Source organism: Gorilla gorilla, chromosome 10, assembly GCF_029281585.2.
Source record: "Gorilla gorilla gorilla isolate KB3781 chromosome 10, NHGRI_mGorGor1-v2.1_pri, whole genome shotgun sequence".
Classification (NCBI taxonomy): domain Eukaryota; kingdom Metazoa; phylum Chordata; class Mammalia; order Primates; family Hominidae; genus Gorilla; species Gorilla gorilla.
In genome coordinates this window covers 136,256,828-136,280,155 of record NC_073234.2, presented here as the reverse complement: position 1 = coordinate 136,280,155, position 23,328 = coordinate 136,256,828, and the positions used below count along the sequence as shown (strand labels likewise).

At 40.8% G+C, this 23,328-nt stretch overlaps 1 protein-coding gene and 1 pseudogene across 6 annotated transcripts in view; both read left to right on the top strand.

The window, feature by feature from the left end:
- Positions 1–23,328, top strand: part of SPPL3 (signal peptide peptidase like 3) — a 137,815-nt gene that overhangs the window by 47,972 nt on the left and 66,515 nt on the right. The gene's annotated exons all lie outside the window — the stretch shown is intronic.
- Positions 637–13,627, top strand: LOC129525889 (ADP-ribosylation factor 1-like; annotated as a pseudogene).

The following is a 23,328-nucleotide window of genomic DNA, read 5'->3' as shown; positions in this document are numbered from 1 at the left end:
GGTGGAGGTTGCAGTAAGCCGAGAATGCACCATTGCACTCCAGCCTGGGCGACAAGAGTGAAAATCCATCTTAAAATATATATATATATGAAATATATATTTCATATATAATATACATATTATATGTGTATATATAATATACATATTATATGTGTATATATAATATACATATTATATGTGTATATATAATATACATATTATATGTGTATATATAATATACATATTATATGTGTATATATAATATACATATTATATGTGTATATATAATATACATATTATATGTGTATATATAATATACATATTATATGTGTATATATAATATACATATATGTGTATATATAATATACATATATGTGTATATATAATATACATATTATTTGTGTATATATAATATACATATTATTTGTGTATATATAATATACATATTATTTGTGTATATATAATATACATATGTGTATATATAATATACATATGTGTATATATAATATACATATATATAATATATATATGTATATATGAAATATATATTTCATATATAATACATGTATTTATATATGTAAAATATGTATATATAAATTAATATATATGAATATATAAATATAATAAAGATATATATCTTTAATAGAAAATGTCAAATTGGCATGTAACTATGTGCGATGACAAACTGGGAGTTTCCTAAATTATTTGTCTGAGCCCATTATCTGGAGCTTCAGCTATGCACTTTGCATAACAGAGAGCACACTTTCGTCAGAACAGGAGTGTACAAGCAGTAATGTGAGGAGCGCGGGCCTGCAGGTTCAAACTCATGGGGCTATCACAGAGTATTTTTAACCTTCAGTGAAACACAATGACATCTGTTAGATATCATACAAACTAATAGCTTAAGGTAGTTCACAATTCAGCATTAAATCACTAAATTCCTTTTGATGATGCCATATCTTTGCAAAGCTGGGATTTTGGCCATTGCTGTGAAATAAAAGTACTGTTTGAAAATCAGTGTGAAATGGGCCAGGTACGGTGGCTTATGCCTGTAATCCCAGCACTTTGGGAGGCTGAGGCGGGCAGATCGCTTGAGCCCAGGAGTTCAAGTCCAGCCTAGGCAATGTGGCAAAACCCTGTCTCTACAAAAAATGCAAAAATTAGCCAGGTGTGGTAGCGCTCACCTGTAGTCCCAGCTACTCAGGAGGATGAGCTGGGAGTATCACCTGAGCCGGGGAGGTCAAGGCTCCAGTCAGTCGTGTTTGTGCCACTGCCCTCCTGCCTGGGTGACAGAGTGAAACCCTGTCTCAAAAAAACAAAAAAAAATGAAACAGGAAATGAGAGTGGCAGTGTTCCATCTGATTCTAAGATTTGAGAAGTGGTGGAGTGCCCAGAAGCTCCTGAGCTGTTAGGACACAAATACTGCTTCGACTGAACAGAGCTATTAGGCATTTCTTTTGGCCTCAGGTATGCCACAAAAAAATGACTGAGATTTTAAGGGAGCCATGACCTGAGAACATATGAGGAATCTCTGATGTGGGCTACTTTTTTTGGTAGATTGCAGTTTGGACTATGAGTATGATTAAAAAAAAAAAAAAGCTGTATAAGAAAATGAGAGGCCAAAGGCCAGTGATTTACAGGCAGCCTGGTGGAGAAGTGGTGTGTGCTGCTGCTACATGGTCTCTAGGGCCATATGCTCTAGTTTGAGTTCTAGTTTTTTGACTATATCACTGTGGCTAAGCAATGAAGTTTCTAGACTCGCATTCTCATTCATTAGGAATGATAACACCTCGTAAATATCTAAACGAGATACTGTAGGTAAGTGTACTTCATAGAATTTTAAATCTGGTAATTGTGTGGTAGGCTGAATAATGACCCCTAAAAGATGTCCATGTCCTAATCTCTAGAACCTATGAATATAGGAAAGGAGACTTTGCAGATGGCATCAAATTAATATTTTTGAGATGAGGAGATTATCCTGGATTATCTCTGTTGGCCCAATATAATCACACAGGTCCTTGGAAGAGGTGGGCACACCAGAGTGAGTGGTAGCAGATTTGACGATGGAAACAAGAGGTTGTAGTGATCGATGAAGGGAATGTGAGCCAAGGAATGCAGGTGGTCCTCTAGAAGATGAAAAAGGCAAGGACACATTCTTCCCTCAGCCCTCACAGGGAACCAGCCCTATAAAACCGATTTCAGATTCATGACCTCCGCAACTATGAGAATAAGCTTGTGTAAAGTCAGTATTTGTGGTAATTTCTACAGCAGCAGTAGGAAACTAATGTAGGATGTTACTCACATTTAAAAAGGGAAAGTGTTTGAGAAACCCTAACGTCCACTGTCAGAAAACCTAACATTCTTTCATTCTTTTTCACAGTATGAAATCCAGAATAGCAGCATTTGGCTTTTTTTTTTTTTTTTTTAAAGGCTGGTCTCACTATGTTGTCCAGGCTGGTCTTGAACTCTTGGGCTCAAGCAGTCCTCCCACCTCAGCCTCCAAAGTAGCTGTGCATTCATTTGGCCTTTTAGACTTCCTTACAATGCGGCATAAACTTCTATGGTGTAGACATGTTGAGAAGATTTCCTTTGGCCTTAACAGATGGCTCTAGAGACTTTGAGTAAGTATTTAGATTTGAAAGGGGCAGCAGAGAGGACTCATAAACCTCTGGAACATCTAAGATGTGTGTCTCTGGAAAGCCTAATTTTATGGGAAGGGTTTTTGGAACTGAGTTCCCTTGGCAGCCCTCAGAGTTACCTTTTACCAACCATCCATTATATTTCTAAATCTAGCTGGTCCAACAAGTTGCTTTAGAACAGTTTCTCCAAGCCTAATGTGTTTTATATTTGCACTCCACTGGGTAGTATTTCAGAGCCTCTCAGGTGCAAACTTGGGGTTTTCCATGGCCGGGTGACTCAGCTGAGGAAAACTTCTGACCAGTGACTGCCTGTTTGTATCTACACACTCTGTTAGGAATGGTTATTTTTACTGAGTCCTTGTCAACATCCTGTCAATCCCAGATTTTCCAGTAGAAATACTTCACACTAGAATTATGTCTTTATAAAGCAGCAGCTGTCACAAAGAAGTGGTAAGGCCTGAGGACATGAGAATTGTAGGGGGAGGGTATGTGTGAGAAGATCCAGAACCTGTAACCCAGAGTGGTTTTCAGGAGTCTCGGATAAATAGGATTTTCCTGGTCCCAAAAGGTAAAGACTACGTGCATTGTGCACTAGTCAAGTTTCCTCATAGCTAACTAGCATGCTGATAGAAGCTAGAAATTTTCTTGGACATATTTTCAGATGCCACGTGCAAAAATCACTTCGTACAGAGTATATATTGACCTGTTTTTTAGAGCTATTTGGATTTTCTAAGTAAAATTCAAAGGAAATCTTCTCAACATGTCTACATTTTACCTGTATTTGCTATATATTGGTAACTTTAAGCCATTGCTAGTGTAGATGGATCATCCTATTTCACTTGCCTCTGTGGTGGCTCATTAATCTATTCGTATCTACTTAAACAATAGAATGTCTTCAGAAATTGTGTTGCCAGTTGGCTACAACTTTGTAGAAGTTGGTATCGATTACCTGAAATTATTTTTTACCTTTAGAGTACTGATTCAGATGCTTGTTAGAGTTGAGCCCATCTCTAGTAACTTTGTTAGAGGGAAAGAGAGTATCAGGTAAAGTTTAGGTTTAGTTTTACTTTTTATTATTATTGTTTTCTTTTGTTTTTTGTTTTCTTCCTCTGGTTTTAGAGGGAGGATCTCGGTTGCTCAGGCTGGAATGCAGGGGCGTTGACTATAGCTCACTGCAGCCTTAAATTCCTGGGCTCACGCAATCCTCCCATCTCAGCCTCCTTGAGCATGTCTAAGAATATAGACATGTGCCACCATGCCCAGCTAATTTTTAAATTTTTTGTAGAGATGGATATTTACATAGTAATCAGGTTTGTATTACATCCTGGGCCTTGAAAGATGGCCCAAAAAAAACCCAAAATTGAGTGTTACACAAATCACCTGTAGCTTGCTCATTGATCATTAGTGTTATTACACTAAAGTGATAAAAAGTTATTTATGCACAAAATTTTAAGGCATTTTTTTCCTTACTATTTTCTTACACATTAGATATAATGAGCTATGGTAAAAGAGCAGTAATTTAAAGCACCTGTGAGAAATATAACCTTTCCCTTTGTAACCTTTTGGATTTAACTGTGATTTTTGAGAAATGGAACAATCAGTAGTAGTTATGAAAATTGTCAATTTGGCTTATGTTAAATATATAGATTAATTTATAAGTCCATTGAAAATATGCAGATGACTAAAATAATACAGCAATTCTAAAATAATACTTGTTAGATAGACTAGCACTTTCTGGAGTGTGGGGGGGCAAGTAAGTTAGTTAAAGTAAACCCTTGCCATTCTGTTAATGATACCACTATTCTCAGTCATTAGATTGGACAAGAAATAGCAGTTTTGGTATTCCACCCTTCTTGGGCTCTCTGCCATGTTCAAGCACTTTAACTTGAGGTCTTAGTTCTGTGATTGTGAGAATAACTCTAGACTCATGGTGTCCCTGTAGTCCTCAGTGCGATCTTATGGCTGCGGTTTGGCCTTTCTTCTGACTGCTCGAGATATATCCCGATCCTGTACATTAGAAAGTGGCTGTTGGAGAACAACACTGCAAATACAACTTTGCTTATAGTACCAACCAGAGCAACCTTGAGATTCTGTCAGGGCAGTGCTAGTGAATTTCCTCTCCCTTTAATAGATTCGGCTGCTGAGTTCATCAGAAGCTGGTAAGTAATGCAGGTCAGAATCTGCTCTTACTTGTGCACATGCACCCCCACCACCTTATCTCACACCAGTGTGATGAACAAGACTAGATTTTGTTTTAAGTTTTACATAATGCCTTACTTCCCTTTTTCTGTCACCAGACATTCAGCCACTTATAAAAATCACTCTCTCCCCAAACTTGTGATTATCTCCTTTATCTCGGTAGTTAAAATGAGCACGGTTCAGATTCAATGTGGCATTTTGAAAGCCAGGGGACACACCCAGGGTGATTATGGTACTCAGGTACAGGAGAACAGAAAGACAGTTCTCTGCTATGGAATATTAATTATAAATATTAGCTCCCTTTTTACTAGATTCAAAGGCAGTTCAGTGGTTACTTTAAACCAAGGCCAGGTGTGGTGGCTCACACCTGTAATCCTAGCACTTTCAGAAGCCAAGGTGGGAGGATCACTTGAGCTCAGGAGTTTCAAACCGTCCTGGGCAACAGAGTGAGACCCGCCTCTACTTAAAAAAATAAAAAATAAGTCCAGACGTGGTGACTCACGCCTGTAATCCCAGCACCTCGGGAGGCCAAGGCAGGCAGATTGCTTTGAGCTCAGGAGTTCTAGACCAGCCTGGGCAACATGTTGAAACCTTGTCTCTACAAAAGATACAAAAATTAGCCAGGTGTGGTGGCACACACCTGTGGTCCCAGCTACTTGGGAGGCTGAGGCTGGAGAATTGCTTGAACCCAGGAGGCAGAGGTTGCAGTAAGCCAAGATCACACCACTGCACTCCAGCCTGGGTGACAGAGTGAGACCCTGTCTTAAAAAATAAATAAATAAATAAATAAATAAAAGTAAACTGAATTCATATTTCCACCCTCCCCAAAGAGACGCTAAATTCTTCTCTTTTTTTCCCTCTCTAATTAGTGTTGAAATTGATGTTACATCTCCCTTTCTTCTGGTTTATTTTGTTTGAATTTATTTTTCTCTTTTCCTTATGTTTGGTTTTATGCATAATGAAGTTTGAGGCTATTGGTGCGGGTATTCAGTAACATAAAACTTCATTTATCTGCGTTTATAAGTCAGAATCCTATTTCACCTCTCCCTGAGCCTGAGGGGAAATCTTAGAAAAGTCTATTGAGATTTAGTTATAATAAACATACTACTTAATTACTGCACAAGCTTAACCACAGAGTTTGCTGTCACAATATAAACACCCAGATGAGGGCCTGAAAGAAACCTCCACACTCCCACCCACGTGAACTCTGTTGGGTGTTTTCTTCCTGCCCTCTATCTGGCAAACAAAAATATGGAATCTGTTCCAAGAATTTCTGTGAACCCAGTTTAGAACTTTATAAATGGCTCAACTAAATGCTCAAAACATGACTACTTCTATTCTATTTTGCCAGCTTTCCACAAGCCATTTTTTTATTTTAAAAAAGTGATTTTTCTTGAGAGCTTTGTTATTCTTAAAAAATTTTATCTAATTTGTTGCAAGTTTTTAAAACTCCAATTTTGAGACTTCTCTTTCCACTCTTAAATAGCATACACTAAGTAAGCAGATCAACCGTAGCTTACTGTTTTACTCTCCATAGCTTTTATAGAATAAAACATGCTCAGGCTCTAAAATTCTAAGGTAACTATTTTAAATGGAAATACTAGCAGCTATGCGAGTAAACCAGACACTGTCGATTATTTCGTCAATTTAAAACAATAAAATTCCCTTGCTTTTAATATAATTGAAAATCTATTTAAAGAGCCCAGCATATCTCTTTGATAAAATTGCCATGCTAAACAAATATGTCATTACTGTGCATGTGTTGGAAATGAATTTATGAAGTTAGAAAATTATTTTATTGTTACTCTTGGAATGTCCCTACTTTTCAATTATTCAGTCACTTAAAATATTTACTGAGCTCTTGTTATGTATGTGCCAGGCACTGTTCTAACAGTGAATGAAGCATCAAGGCCCCTGCTCTCACAGAGCTAACCCTAAGAAAAATATCAATAATGACAGGACTTTGAGACCAGCCTGGCCAACACAGCAAAATCCCATCCCTACTAAAAATACAAAAATCAGCTGGGCATGGTGGCATGCACCTGTGGTCCCAGCTACTTGGGGGCTAAGGTATAAGAATCGCTTGAACCCGGGAGGCGGAGGCTTGCAGTGAGCAAGATTGCGCCACCGCACTCTAGCCTAGGCATCGGAGCAAGACAGTGCCTCAAAAAAATAGATAGATAGATAGATAGATAGATAGATAGATAGATAGATAGATAGATAAATAATGGATTCTAAGCAATTAAAATAGTAATTGGGGTGGCTCTGAAATTAGGTAGGCAGAAAATGCCTGTCTGAGAAGGTGACATTTAAGTTGCTGTCTGAAGAACAAGAAAGAGCCAGCCCTGGTGGGAGCAAAACCAGTACCTGGCTCGGAGCAGCAGCCACTGAGGTACCCCTCCCAGCGTCCTTCCACCTGTCCACAAGCATGGGGAACATAACATCTTTGCCAACGTCTTCAAGGGCCTTTTTGACAGAAAAGAAATGTGCATCCTCATGGTGGGCCTGGGTGCTGCAGGGAAGACCACAGTCCAGTACAAGCTTAAGCTGGGGGAGATGGTGACCACCATTCCCACCATAGGCTTCAACGTGGTAACCATGGAGTACAAGAATATTAGCTTCACTGTGTGGGGCGTGGGTGGCTCGGACAAGATCCGACCTCTGTGGTGCCACTACTTCCAGAACACACAGGCCTGATTTTTGTAGTGGACAGCACTGACAGAGGGCGTATGATTGAGGCCTGTGAGGAGTTCATGAGGCTGCTGGCCGAGGACGAGCTCTGGGATACTGTCCTCCTGGGGTTTGCCAACAAGCAGGACCTCTCCAACGCCGTGAATGCAGCAGGGACCACAGACAAGCTGGGGCTGCACTCCCTTTGTCACATGAGCTGGTACATTCAGGCCACCTGTGCCACCAGTGGCGACGGGCTCTTATCAAGGACTGGGCTGGCTGTCTAGTCCGCTCCGGAACCAGAAGTGAATGCGACACCCCTCCCTCTCACTCCTCTTGCCCTCTGCTTTACTTTCGTGGCAAACACGTGGCTCCAGTGTAAGTGCAGAAGCTGCCTCCATGGTTCGGTCACAGTGTGCATCACACTATGCTGTAAATGTGGCACATGCAGCCTGCAGCCATGCTTTTTATTCAATGTAAATAGTTTCTGTTTCCAATTAGGCAGTTTCTGTTACTCCTGTGCAATATTAGTCAGCTTTTTTTTTTTTTTTTAATTGTAAAAAGAAAAGTCAACTCACTGTTCAGTGCTGAGAGGGGATGTAGGCCCGTGGGCCCTTGGCCTCCAGGAGTCGCTGTGTTGGGAGAGCTGGGCACGCCCTTGGCTTTAGAGCTCTGTTGAGATCCATTTTGGTGGTTGGTTTTTGTCTTTTGCTTTAAAAAAAAAAAAAAAAAAAAAAAAAGCCAGCCATAAAAAGATCATAGGAAGCACATTCTAAGCAGAGGGAATAGTCCTACGGTGGGAATGAGTTGGGTATTAAAAAGCAGAAAGAAGACCAGTGAAACTGACATAGGGTTTGTATTGAGAAGTCAAAGGGCACTCAGCCATGTGTGTGGGGTGTGGGGGGTGGGCAGTCGGGAAAGAAGGGTAAGATTGAGATCAGATAAGTAGACAGGAGCTTGGGTTTTATCAGCGCGATGGGAGGTTATTAGAGGATTTTAAACAGGCACAGTAATGCACTTCAGGCATAAAGAATTGGTTGTGTGTGGGTTGAGCGAAGGAGAATGGGAGTAAGACTAGTTAGGAGACTATTGCAGTAGTGTAGTTGGTAGTGACTTGAATTAGGGTGCTAATAACGGGGAAACAGAAGTGGAAGGGTTTAGGCTATGTTTTGGAGGTATGGTTCATTTACTTGTGCTGTAGATTTTGCCATTAATGCTAGGGTGGATGGTGCCTTTACTGAAACAGTGAAAACTGGGGGGAAAGCAGGTTTTTGAGAAAAATCGAGAGTTCTATTTTGTCCGTTTTAAGTTTAAGATACCTATTAACCAATTAGAGATATCAAATTTGCAATCAAATATATGACTGGCATTCCAGGAAGAAGCCAGGGCTACAGGTGTAGGTTTATGATTAAGCAGCAGAGAACAAATGTTTTGTTTTGTTTTGTTTTATGTTATGTTATGTTATGTTATGTTATGTTATATTTATTTTTGGGAGGCATCTCGCTCTGTTGCCCAGACTGGAGTGCAGTGGCACGACCCTGGCTCACTGCAACCTCCGCCTCCCGGGTTCAAGCGATCCTCCTGCTTCAGCCTCCCAGGTAGCTGGGGTTATAGGCGCACGCCACCATGCCTGGCTAATTTTTGTATGTTTGGTAGAGACGGGACAGGGTTTCAACTTGTTGGCCAGGTTGGTCTCGAACTCCTGACCTCAAGCGATCCACCCATCTCAACCACCCAAAGTGCTGGAATTACAGGCATGAGCCACCCCGCCTGGCCTGAGAACAAATGTTTTGAAACCATTGGACTTTCTAAGATCACTGGGGAAATTGTGTACACTGGGAAGAGGAGGACACCTAGTGCCCTGGGAACTCTAGGAGAAAGGATCTGGCAGATGTGACTGAGCAGGAACAGCCAGTGAGGTGGGAGGAAACCAGTAGATGGTGGTGTCGGAGAAACCAAAAGCTGAAAATTTCAAGAAGGAGGGACTGTCAGATGCTACAGAGAGGTTAAGTTGAATAACAGCAGGAATATTGGCTTTGAGCATCACTCATAATCTTGACACGCACATTCTCAGTAGAGTAGATATGAATGGGTCAAGGAGAGAATAGAAGTGAAGGAGACTGTGATGATAGGCAAGTCTTAAATCACAAAAGATTGTATCAAGAATAGATGTAACAGGTAATTGTGTTTTCTAAGACAGAATGGGGATAGCAAACATGTACTTTTTATCTAATGTGAATGTATAGAAATGTCACTCTATGTTATAACTTGTATATGTATATCTCCTACCTGTGAACCCAGACATGTAGCGGAACTGTGATCCGTTCACCGTGAACACTGTTGAATGAAGCATAGGCACGGAGGTCCTCTTGTATCTGCACTCCTGGGGATATGCTAACTAACTGAGTCTACTAGTTTGAGGCTGTAATTTAATATATTTCAACCTAGAAATATAGTGCAAAATGTATAGTTGAAGTTGTTTTGTATGTGTACTGCCTCCTCCAGTTTCTAAGTCACTAATCAGCAGGTCCTTCTGCATTTTAAAAATGGCGGTTTTTTCTATTAACTGTGAATGTTTGTTAAGGCCTCTGTTTTCAATACTGTGTGCTGTGGTCTGAATGTGTCCCCTCCCTCCACCCACCCAATTCCTATGTTGAAACCTAATCTCCAGTGTGGTGGTGTAAGAGATGGGGGCCTTTTGGTAAGTGATTAAGTGATGAAGGCACAGCCCTCGTTAATGGGATTAGTGCCCTTATAAAAGAGGCCCAAAAGTGCTTGTTAGCCCATTCCACCATGTGAGGATGCACCGAGAAGCTGCCATCGATGAAACAGAGTGAGTCCTTACCAGACATAGAATCTACTGGCACCTGGATCTTGGACTTCCCTGTCTCTAGAGCTGGAAGAAACACATTTCTGTTGTTTACAATTACCTAGTCTAAGGTATTTTGTTATAGCAGCCCAAATGGACTAATTTTTCCTTTTCTACTATTATTGAAAAATAATTTCTTCAGGACCATGTTTTTGGGGAACATTTTATAACCTATGAGTAAACTCTTCTCCTCCATTATCTGTAGCCTCTTAGTGTATAGTGTAATGTTCTGCCCTTATCTTAGGTGAAGGAACAAGTTTCTAATAATTGTCTGTAGATGTCTTTAACTTTGTGGTGCTTGTTGCCATTATTACTTTTATGAATCAAGTACACCTTCAGGGGATGTTTATAACTGTGTTCCCTCTTCTTATCTACCTAAAAAATGCCAACTTTGTATGCACGATTCTGGGCCACAGTTTCAAATTTTGAGCCCTTCTTGCCATCACAATTTTAAACCATTTATTTTCTATCTGGAATACTGTACACAGTCTATATTGGTGATCTAAAATAATTCAGCCTGCAGATCCTCAAATTTACTATTCCAGATATCAAGAAATATTGGGACATGATGGAAGTTTTAGATGTAATAGTTTATTTAGTGTCAAATTTTGCCTTAAATGCCTAATAGTACAGGTGCACACTTAAATATACAAGCCAATAATCCTGTGACTCGGGCTATTGATTAGTGGTAAAAGCAGAAAGCTATGTTATATTGATGCTTATTTTGCTTTGAAGAAAGAAGTAATTGCTAGCTTGTCAGATATTGAGCCTCTCTGACCAAAGGAAACTCAGTTACCACTCTGTGTTTGACCTTTCACTTTCCAAACTCAGGAACTGAATAGATTTGGATAACAAGGGATACTTGTTTTTGTAACATTGGGCTAATTGTATAAAGCACAGACTGAGACTTGCCCAATTAATACATTTTGTTTCATATTCCAGAACTTCTGACTTACACAGTCAAGTAATTTAACGTAATTCAGATGAATGAACAAACTGAGGCAATTTCTCTTTCCACCCTTTTACAAAAAATAATTATAACTTGGCCTTTAGTTTATCATACTTCCATAACATGAAGGTTTCAGGACTCTATAATGAAAAACTGAGTTGAGATGGGGAGACAATCCAGATGTTTTGTGCATATATATATATATATATATATATATATATATATATATATATATAACTATTTTTTAACTTAAAAGTACACTAGCAAAGAAAACTGATGAATAATAAAGATTTTAATAGTTCAAAGTATTGTATATCTCATTGTTTCTTTTTTTTTTTCTGAGATGGAGTTTCGCTCTTGTTGCCCAGGCTGGAGTTCAGTGCCACCACAGCCTCCTCACACAGCCATGGCTCACCACAGCCTCCGCCTCCTGGGTTCAAGCGATTCTCCTGCCTCAGCCTCCGGAGTAGCTGGGGTTACAGGCATGCACACCACACCTGGCTAATTTTGTATTTTTAGTAGAGATGGGGTTTCTCCATGTTGGTCGGGCTGGTCTCGAACTGCTGACCTCAGGTGATCCACCTGTCTCAGCTTCCCAAAGTGCTGGGATTATAGATATGAGCCACTGCACCCAGCCTGTTTCTTTTTTTAGTAAGTTTTTCACGGACCGTAAAATTCATCCCTTCATAATATAGAATTCTATGGTTATTTATTTATGAATGAATGAATGAATGAATGAATGAATGAATGAAATGGAGTCTCACTCTGTTGCCCAAGCTGGAGTACAGTGGCACAATCTTGGCACACTGCAACCCCCTGGGTTCAAGCGATGTTTTTATTTTTATTTTATTTTTTTAGACCGGGTCTCTGTTGCCCAGGCTGGGGTGTAATGGCACAATCTTGTCTCACTGCAACCTCCGCCTCCCAAGCTCAAGCCATCCTTCCGCCTCAGCCCCCCAGGTAGCTTGGGACTACAGGCGCACACCACCACACCCAGCTATTTTTGTATTTTTTGTAGAGATAGGGTTTTTCCATATTGCCCGGGCTGGTCTTGAACTCCTGAGCTCAAGCGATCTACCTGCCTTGGGCTCCCAAAGTGCTGCCACCGCATCTGGCCACAGTTCTGGTTTTTAGTTGTGCAATCATCATCACTAATTTTTATCCCCGTCAAAGAGAAACCCATACGCATGAACATTCATTTTCCATTCCCTTATTTTCCCACCCCAGCCCTAAGTAACTATTAATCTACTCGCCTATTCTGGACATTTCATATAAATGGAATCATCCAATATATATGGCCTTTTGTGTCTGACTTCTTTCACTTGGCTTTCATGTTTTTAGGGTTCATCCATGTCAAGCAAGTATTAGTATTTTACTGCTTTTTTTTTTTTTTTTTGAGACAGAGTCTCACTCTGTCGCTCAGGCTGGAGTACGGTGGCGCAATCTCAGCTCACTGCAGCCTCCATCCCCCGGGTTCAAGCAGTTCTCCTGCTTCAGCCTCCCGAGTAGCTGGGATTACAGGTGCTGCCACCAAGCCCAGATAATTTTTGTATTTTTAGTAGAGACGGGGTTCCACCATTTTGGCCAGGCTGGTTTTGAACTCCTGACCTCGTGATCCACCCGCCTCGGCCTCCCAAAGTGTCTGGTTTACAGGCATGAGCCACCACGCTAGGCCATATTTTACTCCTTTTTATGGCCCAAAATATTCCATTGCATGGATATGGCACAATTTGTTTATTTCTCAGTGGTGGACATTTGGGTTATTTCTGCCTTTGGGTTATCATGAGTACTGCTGCTTTGAACATTTGTGTTCATTTTTTTTTTGTATATGTGTACATGTGTTTTCAATTCTCTTGACTATACCTAGGAGTGGGATTGCTGGGTCATATGGTAACTCTGTGTTTAACAATTTGAGGAGCTGAACTGTTTTCCAAAGTGACTGCACTGTTTTACAGTCCGTATCTTATTGTTTCTTAATATAGTTGTTGACTAGTCCAGTGAAAGAATGTGTTGTCACATGTACATACATACTGAAAAAATCATTTAGCTGCAGAGTTAGGAATTTTAGTATGCTATTTCCCACCTTCGGTTATTTAAAGAAAAAGACTTAAATTTAAGATGAGTTCAGGAAAGCTCATGAGGTTTTTGTTTTTGTTTTTGTTTATTATTATACTTTAAGTTTTAGGGTACATGTGCACAACGTACAGGTTAGTTACATATGTATACGTGTGCCATGCTGGTGTCCTGCACCCATTAACTCGTCATTTAGCATTAGGTATATCTCCTAATGCTATCCCTCCCCCCTCCCCCCACCCCACAACAGTCCCCAGAGTGTGATGTTCCCCTTCCTGTGTCCGTGTGTTCTCATTGCTCAATTCCCATCTCTGAGTGAGAACATGCGGTGTTTGGTTTTTTGTCCTTGCAGTAGTTTACTGAGAGTGATGATTTCCAATTTCATCCATGTCCCTACAAAGGACATGAACTCATCATTTTTTATGGCTGCATAGTATTCCATGGTGTATATGTGCCACATTTTCTTAATCCAGTCTATCATTGTTGGACATTTGGGTTGGTTCCAAGTCTTTGCTATTGTGAATAGTGCCACAATAAACATACGTGTGCATGTGTCTTTATAGCAGCATGATTTATAGTCCTTTGGATATATACCCAGTAATGGGATGGCTGGGTCAAATGGTATTTCTAGTTCTAGATCCCTGAGGAGTCGCCACACTGACTTCCACAATGGTTGAACTAGTTTACAGTCCCACCAACAGTGTAAAAGTGTTCCTATTTCTCCACATCCTCTCCAGTACCTGTTGTTTCCTGACTTTTTAATGATTGCCATTCTAACTGGTGTGAGATGGTATCTCATTGTGGTTTTGATTTGCATTTCTCTGATGGCCAGTGATGATGAAGCTCATGAGGTTTTTTGAGTCTGACCACTCTCTTGGAATGGTAACTATTATAGATACCAATAGGTACCTTGGCAATACCTCTAATTCTGACTTCACATATGGTCCTTGATTACTCTAAAAATTTTATCTGTTGAATGTTTGGACACAAAGAACAGACAGCCCAAATGGCTTAAGTGATAAAAAGTTTTTCCAATAGAGTAGCTGAAAAATTCAGGTACATCTGGCTTCAGCCAAGACTTGATCCTCCACACTGACTAGGACAGCGTTTCCAGGAGGCTTAAATGGAAGTCCCCGAATCAAATCTTCTTGGCCCCTGATTGATCTGCGTTGGCTGTGTGCTTGTTTTTGGTCGCAGTTTGGGATAAGCTGGAGCCGGGAGTGAGTACAGTCCAAATCAGGGTTCTCCTAGGAGAGGAAGGAAGAAAGTATGCTGGAGAAGTATCCAACAAGGGTCTACTACAGAGTCACACCTCTCCTGTAGAGCTGATAAGGAAAAAATAAATATGCATTCACTGCACTCGAGCCTGTGTCTGATAACCTACCAAATTCAGATAGCCCATCTCTCAGGAGACCATTTCTTTTTCTAGCCTTTCGTGTCTATGTCCTTTTATTCTTCCTTGTTTTGGTAAAGCATTTTATAGCTTTAAGACAGTTCCTTTGTTTTAAGTAGTAAGTATGGGCTGTGTTTATAATCACCGTGTCTGAGTTTTATTTATTTTTTATTTTTTGAGACGAAGTCTTGCTCAGTCGCCCAGGCTGGAGTGCAGTGGTGTGATCTTGGCTCACTGCAACCTCCGCCTCCTGGGTTCAAGTGACTCTCCTGCCTCAGCCTCCCAGTAGCTGGGATTACAGGCGCCCACCAACACACCTGGATAGTAGAGACTATACCATTTTGATATTGTCAGAATTTAGGCACTAGTCATGTGTGTGTGTGTATATGTAACAGCTGCAGGAAAGGTTGGAAATGCATTATTTTAAAAATCAGGATTATTTTACCAAAAAGGAGGGAGAGAATAAATGTTGGAAGGAAGTTTGCAGTCTCTGCCATATTGTAGTTTTTGATTTTTCCTTTTTAGGTGGGTATTTTTAATTGCCTAGTAAATTGTGGTAGTTGAAGTTATCTATTGACTTACAGGAGTCGCATTCCCTTCTGATAATAAATGGAAGGTTGTTGTATGATATAAAGAGTAAGTACAAATACAGTGCTAAAAAGCATTATGGAAAATTCAAAAATCTTTAATGCCTTCAAATGCAGCTAAATACCAATTTGGATTCAGGAAGAACTAAGATTTTAATATCATGTATTTCAGCTAATTGAAGACTATTGATTTAACATTATTTTTGTACCACCAATAAAAAAATGCTGCCAGTTATAAAATGCGCTCCAATTTCAGAGTTGTTAAAATATGAGGAAAGTACCTCTTTGACAATATTAACCTTTTTCATATCTGCCTTTTTTCTCTTTACATTTCTCTCTAGCCAGTTGAAGGGACAATTATTGCTTGTGATTGAGAACTGTTTGGTCAAATGCAGATAAACTAGGCAAAAATAAAACCATATTAATAATATAGCTAGTACTTATTAACATCAGATATACAGCCAGTTAGTCTTATAAATCTTAGCTAACAAGTTACATTAAAATATTACTGCCCTGTATCAGTTATCTATTATCTATTGCTGTAAAACAGACTACCGCAAAACCTAGTAGCTTAATGTCACCATTTTGAAATTTTTATTGACATGATTATAGATTCACATGCAGTTACAAAAAAAAAATGCAGAGATCTCATGTGCTCTTTGCCTGGTTTCTCCCAATGGGCAGCGTTTTGTAAAACTCTTAACAACACAACCAGGATATTGGCATTGATACAACCCATTTATATTATTCAGATACCCCTGGTTACTTGCACTCGTATATGCATGTATGCACACACACGTGTGCATGTTAAGGCGTGTACAGTTTTACCACCTGCCTGTGTTTCGGTATGCACCACCACAGCCAGGATAGTGAATGGAACTAACACTGAAAGTATCCCTTGGGTCGCCATTTTGTAAGAATATCCCACACCTTCCCGGTGCTAACCCTCCATTCTCACTCTGGTCCCTAACTCCTGGCAGCCACTAATCTGTTTGCCATTTTAAAGTTTTGTCCTTCCAGAAATGCTGTATTTGCTCATGATTCTTCGGATCTGCATTTGGGCGGAGCTCAGTTGGGATGGTTTTGTCTTTGTCCCGTGTGGTGTCTGCCGGACTCTACCAGCACTGAAGGATCAGGATGGTCTCATTCACATGCATAGAGCCTTGGTACTGGCTTTTTGTTGAGGTGTCTAAGTGCTCCTCCCCACAACCCTTCTCATGTAGTTGTCTTCTGCTGGGCTTCTTTCTCTGTGTGGCCTCTTTCCAACAGGAGAGCCTGGACTTCCTTGCATGCCAGCTTCAGGTGCCAAGAAAGCAAAAGTGGAGCCTGCTAGATCTCTTTTCAATCTAGGCCTAAAACTGGCACAGCCTGCTTTCTGTAGCAGTCTTTTGGTTGGAGAAAGTTGCAAGGATAGCCCAGATTCAAGGGGAGGGGAAATAGACTCCCCTTCTTGGTGGGAAGAGTAGCAGATATATGCAGAGATGAGAGGCATTCTTGGTGGCCAGCTTTACAGACAATGTGGTGCACACTCCAAAGTTACAGAAATGATGGCACATGGGTCTGCTTGGATTTGTTGTAAATGCTACCTTACTTCAATTTTGAAATGTGAATTCATTTGAATTCCATAAAAAGTACAAAGGAGAATGTAATATGGTTACATAGTTTTCTGTTGCTAATGCCCATTTCAGATAGAACAGTTCTGTTGCAAGGGAAATTGCCAGAATTTAAGTTACCAACCAAATCTAAGGATTCTCAAGGGGCCTGTGGTATTTGCAGAACAAGTGGTTGCTTGAAGTGGCTGTTAAGATGTTAGGAATGGTTCACCTCTCTCTCATTTTCCGAGGCTAGCTGTTTCTTGTGATCCTAGAATAGCAGGGGCTTGTATATGTGGTGTCAGAATTCTGTAATACTGACTTGGAGAGACCACACAGATTTCTGTCTTTACATTAAGCTTTTTACATCAAGGCATAAGGATATTGTTTTTCAAGATACTATCAACATAGAAGAGATCTTTTAAGAGGGAGAAGAGTTTTTCAATCAAGGAAATGAAACCAGTAAAACATTTTCTCAAGATTTTTCTGACTATAAAATGTTAAACTTCCTTCGTTTTGTTGTAAGAGTGACAGCACAGTGGATCAGAGGATAGATCTTAGACTTCATTGTCAGAATTCTTGATCATCTGTAACTCTATTTATAATATCTATGACTAACGAACAAGCTTGCCTAGATTTCTTGAAGGAGAGATAACGAAAGAACTACTGTTTAGCAAGGGCTACATGCTTAGAGTATTTCATAAATCATGAGGATGGTTAAGGGTAGGTGTGGTTTCAAAAATAAAATGAATTTTTCACTCTGAGTTTAGAATTATATGTTATTTGGCTAAGAGCTTCCTTCTGCCTTCCTTTCTGAGTGATAACTGATTTTACAGACATTTAGTATGCACTGTCGATCTGTGGAGCATATTGTTAGACATCATTAAAAGGAAGTTGGAACAGGGTCCCTGTTTTCCAGGAGACTGTGGTCTAACAGGACAAATAAGATGTATGCAGAGAGGTAATATAATACCAAGGTGATTAACATAGAAGAGTTTCAAAATGAGGCAAGAATGTTACAACAAACTAAGCTGCCCGAACCTCATTTTTCACCCCTATAAAATAGATTTGTACTGTTTTTCTTCCATCTCTAAAGTATTAATAGTTCAGAAATGTATGTTTCAGTTATTAGTTGGAGGGTTAGTTTTTATAAGATGTATCAGATTCCATGTGATGATTTGAGAGATTAATTATTGTATAGTTTTGGCACGTTTTACCTACTATGTGCACACAGTTATGAACACTTGTTTTATTATTGTTAATGAAAAGAGTACAGAAAGGGAAACACAAAAGGTTATTTTTAGCTCTGGTTTAACTAGAGTAGTATAGGACCTTCATTTACTGGTTTTCATACTAATGGTGAAAATAGCATAGCTGATCTCTGTTCACTGTGAAAGAAAAGGAGAATGAGTGTAAGATTGCAGAAGGAGTATGGCGACGGGAGAGGAAATGCCTTCATTTGTTTTAGCAAAGATTTCTAACATCTCCTTGGTTGGCAACATCCATGGTTCTCCTCTGCTTCCCACCTCCCGAATATGAAGGTGTTTACGGGGAAGCTATTCACAGCCTATCTCTCTTCTGGGCAATCTCTCAAAGGGTACTTCAGAGGGCAGAGTCCCCACCAACCACCCCTACTCAGAGCCCGCTCCAACCCCTGTTGGAGACAACCAAAAAGACTTCATGGACCACTGATCACATTTCACCACTCCATTGCCCATTTGTTAACCAGGGGCATAGTTGGCTTGGAACTGGTTAGCACATGATTGTGTTGAAGGGTCAGGCAGCTACAAGGAGTAAAAATGAACTGAAACATTCTATCTCGATTGTCTGTTATAAACTGAAGACTTAAAATTCCATCTGTAGTGGTTTCCTTTTTTCTGTATTCAGCAGATGTGGTTAACGTAAAACTGGTTCTAACTGTGAACTCGTTGGCTGGGAAGAACTTACAGGCCAAATACTATAATTTCAGGACATCATAATATTTCTCTCACAAGGTTGCTTCATAAGGATTAAAGTAGAGCACATGTGAAAATGTGTCACCCTGTATGCATGCTTATTCTCAAAGGTCAGTACTGTGCAGACTCACAGTCAGCTTCATGTGTATGTGTCAAGATGAGATCTCAGTTTTCAGCTGTAACCCCACATTTACAGCCCACTTCAGTTATATAAATTAAAAATGGATCTCACCACTTAAATATTCTTCTGTCACTTGAAACTCAACACACACACACACTCTTTAAAACTCAACAACTCTTTTTTCTCCCTACTTGTATGCATCTGTTTTTCCTCCTTTTTTTCTCTTTTTCCTTTTTTTTTTTTTCTTTTTTTTTTTGGAGAGATGGAGTCTCACTATATTGCCCAGGCTGGTCTCCCAACTCCTGGCCTCAAGTGATCCTCCCACTTCCGCTTCCCAGAGGGCTGGAATTATAGGCATGAGCCACTGCGCCTGGCTTGTTTCATGTTTTTATTAACCTACTACCATCCTCTCATTTACCCAGCTTCATTCCTACATGTCTCTTGCTCCTCATACTAAGTCATTCCCAAATGCTCTCCATCCTATTTGTTAAAATGTTTCTGGTATCTGCCTTGATTCAGACGTTCTTCCTAGAATATTATATTAGTTTCCTATCGAGGCTGTCTCCTTTTTAAGGCCTGCCACAGTCACATTTAACCTCTTTGGCCAACCCTGTTTTCCTCTGTTCCCTTTCTGGTACCCATGCTCCAAGTAAGCTCCAAGTACTTAACACATGCCCCACACTTCTTTGTCATTATGCCGTCGTTCTTATTGTACCCTTTGCTTTTGAATCTTATTCTCCCTAATGGATCTCACATTTTCAGATCCTACTTATTCTTCAAGAATAATTCGAATTTTACCTCTTCAGAAGGGGCTAATTTGACCTTCTCCAATGGAAGCAATCTCTTCTTCCTCTGAAATCCTATAGTGCTTATGTTCCTTTATTGAAATGTAGATTTCTTTGTAGTGCATTTAAAGTTATTTTATGCACATCTTATTACTTAGATTGTAATCTTGACTCAGAAGCAGTGAGTTATCACCAGATCCCCATAGTGCTGATGTGGTGCCTGAAATAGTCTCTTATGCTTTGGAAGTGCTCAGTAAAACATTTGTCTAACACACGGTTGTTTGTAAAGAGTCTTCCTGTGCAACTCAAATCTCTAATATTAAACTACAGTATGGAAACAGGCCTCCTATATGGTATAGTGAGCTTTGGACCTGCTGTGAGGGCAACCTTGGGTTTCTTCCTTGGATATAAGGATTTCAAAGTAAAATAAAAAGAATTTCACTTTCATTTCCAAATAGCTTTTTTTTTTTTTTGAGACGGAGTTTCGTTCTTGTTCCCCAGGCTGGAGTGCGATGGTGTGATCTCAGCTCACTGCAACCTCCGGGTTCAAGTGATTCTCCTGCCTCAGCCTCCCGAGTAGCTGGGATTATAGGCATGCGCCACTACACCTGGCTAATTTTTTGCATTTTTAGTAGAGATGGGGTTTCTTCATGTTGGTCAGGCTGGTCTTGAACTCCCGACCTCAGGTGATCCGCCCACCTTGGCCTCCCAGAGTGCTGGGATTACAGGTGTGAGCCACCGTGCCCGGCCCCAAATAGCTCATTTTCTTTAAGAGGTGGCACACCTGTATTTTTCTTTCTCTTTTTTAATATTAGAGTCAGAAAATAATAATATAAGGCAAAACCAATCTCATAATTCTTGGGGGATTAATTAAATGTCCTACTCTGTGGTCCACAGTCTAAATGTTGCTTCTTGCTTATCTCCAAGGTGTCCTGTTTTTATGAGTAATCATAATGAAAATTTTGTCACAGGGTTATTTTGAGTATCAAATGAGCTGATTTAGTTAAAGCACTTATTTAGCACAGTACCCCACACATAGGAAAAGCTCCATAAAACTAAGCCGGTACAGTTGCTATTGTGAATTTACAGGTTGAGGTTTCAGACTGGTGATAAAGAGGCAAGAGCTGCAGCTGGTGTTTTATGTTTTGAACTGTGCTGAGTAGTTTCTTAGGAATTAGATTAGTCCTGAAATGTTATGTCAGCTGAGAATTTTGGTTTCTAGGTGACAGTACTGCAGTAGGAACAGGACTGGCTCTCCCTTTAGAACAAAAGGCTTTCAGTGGGAATTCGTAGTGGCTTTTTTGGTGGTAGTGGTGTGAGGGGGTGGCAGTTATCAGATTCTTTCTCTCAACTCCCAGATTAAAATGACAGTGTAAAGGAGAAAATGGAGAGCCTCTGCAAAAAGGATAAGGAACTACAGAACTACAGGGGAACAGATGGCTTAAAGAGATGGGAGAAGAGAAGCAATTCATGTTTTGTTTTTATTAAGCACACACCTATTAGTGGAAATGATAAACTCCACAGTAGGAAGGGAAAGTTGTATCAGAGATACAAGTGGCTGAGACATGAATTCCCAAGGTATCCTAACCTCTGCTTCACATAAACAGTGGCATAAACAGTGAGCATGCAAAGTGAAATATAGAAATAGAATTTTGGAGAAATTTATTTTAGAGGAGTTTGGGACCTGATTAAAGGACTTACGAAGAGTGGACATTTTTACCTTTTGTAAAAGGAAACATGCTTAATTTGGGGTGAGTGCTGGAGGACCCATTGTATTAGGGTTTTCCAGAGAAACAGAACCAATAGGGTATATACGATGGGTATGTAAGAAGAGATTTATATAGGAATTGGCTCGGGCAGAGATGGAGGCTGTGAAGCACCACCATCTGCAGGCTAAAGAACCGGGAAAGCCAGTGGTGAAACTGAGTCCAAGTCCAAAGGCCTGAGAGCCAGGAGAGCTGATGGTGTAACTCCTGATCTGAGTCTGAAGGTCCAGGAATCAAGAGTGGGAATGTCTAAGGACAGAAGTTGAATGTTTCACCTCAAGGAGAGAGAGAGAGAGAATTTGCCCTTCCTCCGCCTTTTTGTTCTGTTCAGGCCCTTGGTGGATTGGATGATGCCCTCCCACACTGGGGAGGATCATCTGCTGAACTCAGTTCCCACTTCAGTGCTGATCCCCTCCAGAAACACTCTCACACACAGAAATAGGCAGTAAACAGAAATAATGTATAACCACGTAGCTGGGCATCCTTTAGCTCAGTCAAATTGATACATAAAATTAACTATAACATCCATCAAGCTACAGTAAGCAGAACTAAGTGATGGCTGGGCTTCCTTCTAGGGTCACAACAAAGTCAGCCTGATAGGACTTCTAACTGAAATGAAGGAATGCAGTGATGTTTACCCAAAGTGAAACAACAAAACTATGAGATAAGTAATGGGATTATCTCTGTTTTATACCAGACTGGAAGCTTAGAACTGAATTCCTCACCACCCTTGCTCTCCCCAACATATGCATGTACACATTCTCTCTCTCTCTCTCCTTCCCCCCTCTCCCCTACCCCTTCCCCTCCCCTCCCTTCTCCCCTCTGCTCTCCCCTCCCCTCTCCCCCCTCCCCTTCCCCCTCCCCCCTCCTTTCATCCTCCCCTTCCCCCTCCCCCCTCCTTTCCCCCTCCCCTTCCCCCTCCCCCCTCCTTTCCCCCTCCCCTCCCCCCTCCCCCTCCTTTCCCCCTCCTCTCCCCCTGACCTCTTCCCCCTCCCCCCTCCTTTCCCCCTCCCCCACCCCTCCCTTCCCCCTCCCCTCCCCCCTCACCCCTCACCCCTCCCCTCCACCCTCCCCCCTCCCTTCCCCCTCCCCCCTCCTTCCCCCTCCCTGCCCTCTCCCCTCCCTTCCCCCTCCCCCCTCCTTCCCCCTCCCTGCCCTCTCCCTTATTCCATCTCGTTTCAGCTGATGGTGTTTCATTCTCCGAGTTGCTTGGTAGTAGTCATCTTTGGCTTCTTTTTCACTCATGCTCTGTGTTCACTCTATCAGGAAATCCTGTAGATACATCTCCCAAATATTAATGTATCTAAGACCAGATAACTTCTCACAGCTACCATGAGTTTCACCCCAGTACCAGCCACCATCTTAACTGTCTTTTGACTGGGATACTAAAGTCAGATTTTTAAAGGTGTAGTTTGTGAACAGTGAAATTTACTCTTCTTTTTTTTTTTTTTTGAGATGGAGTTTTGCTCTTGTCACGCAGCCTGGAGTGCAATGGTGCGATCTCAGCTCACTGCAACCTCTATCTCGCGCATTCAAGTGATTCTCCTGTCTCAGCCTCCCAAGAAGCTGAGATTACAAATGCATGCCACCACAGCTGGCTCATTTTTATATTTTTAGTAGAAACAGCGTTTTACCATGGTGGCCAGGCTGGCTCAAACTCCCGTCCACAGGTGATCCGCCCACCTCAGCCTCCCAAAGTACTGGGATTGCAGGTGTGAGCCACCACACCCCGCCTCAGTTCTTTATTTGAT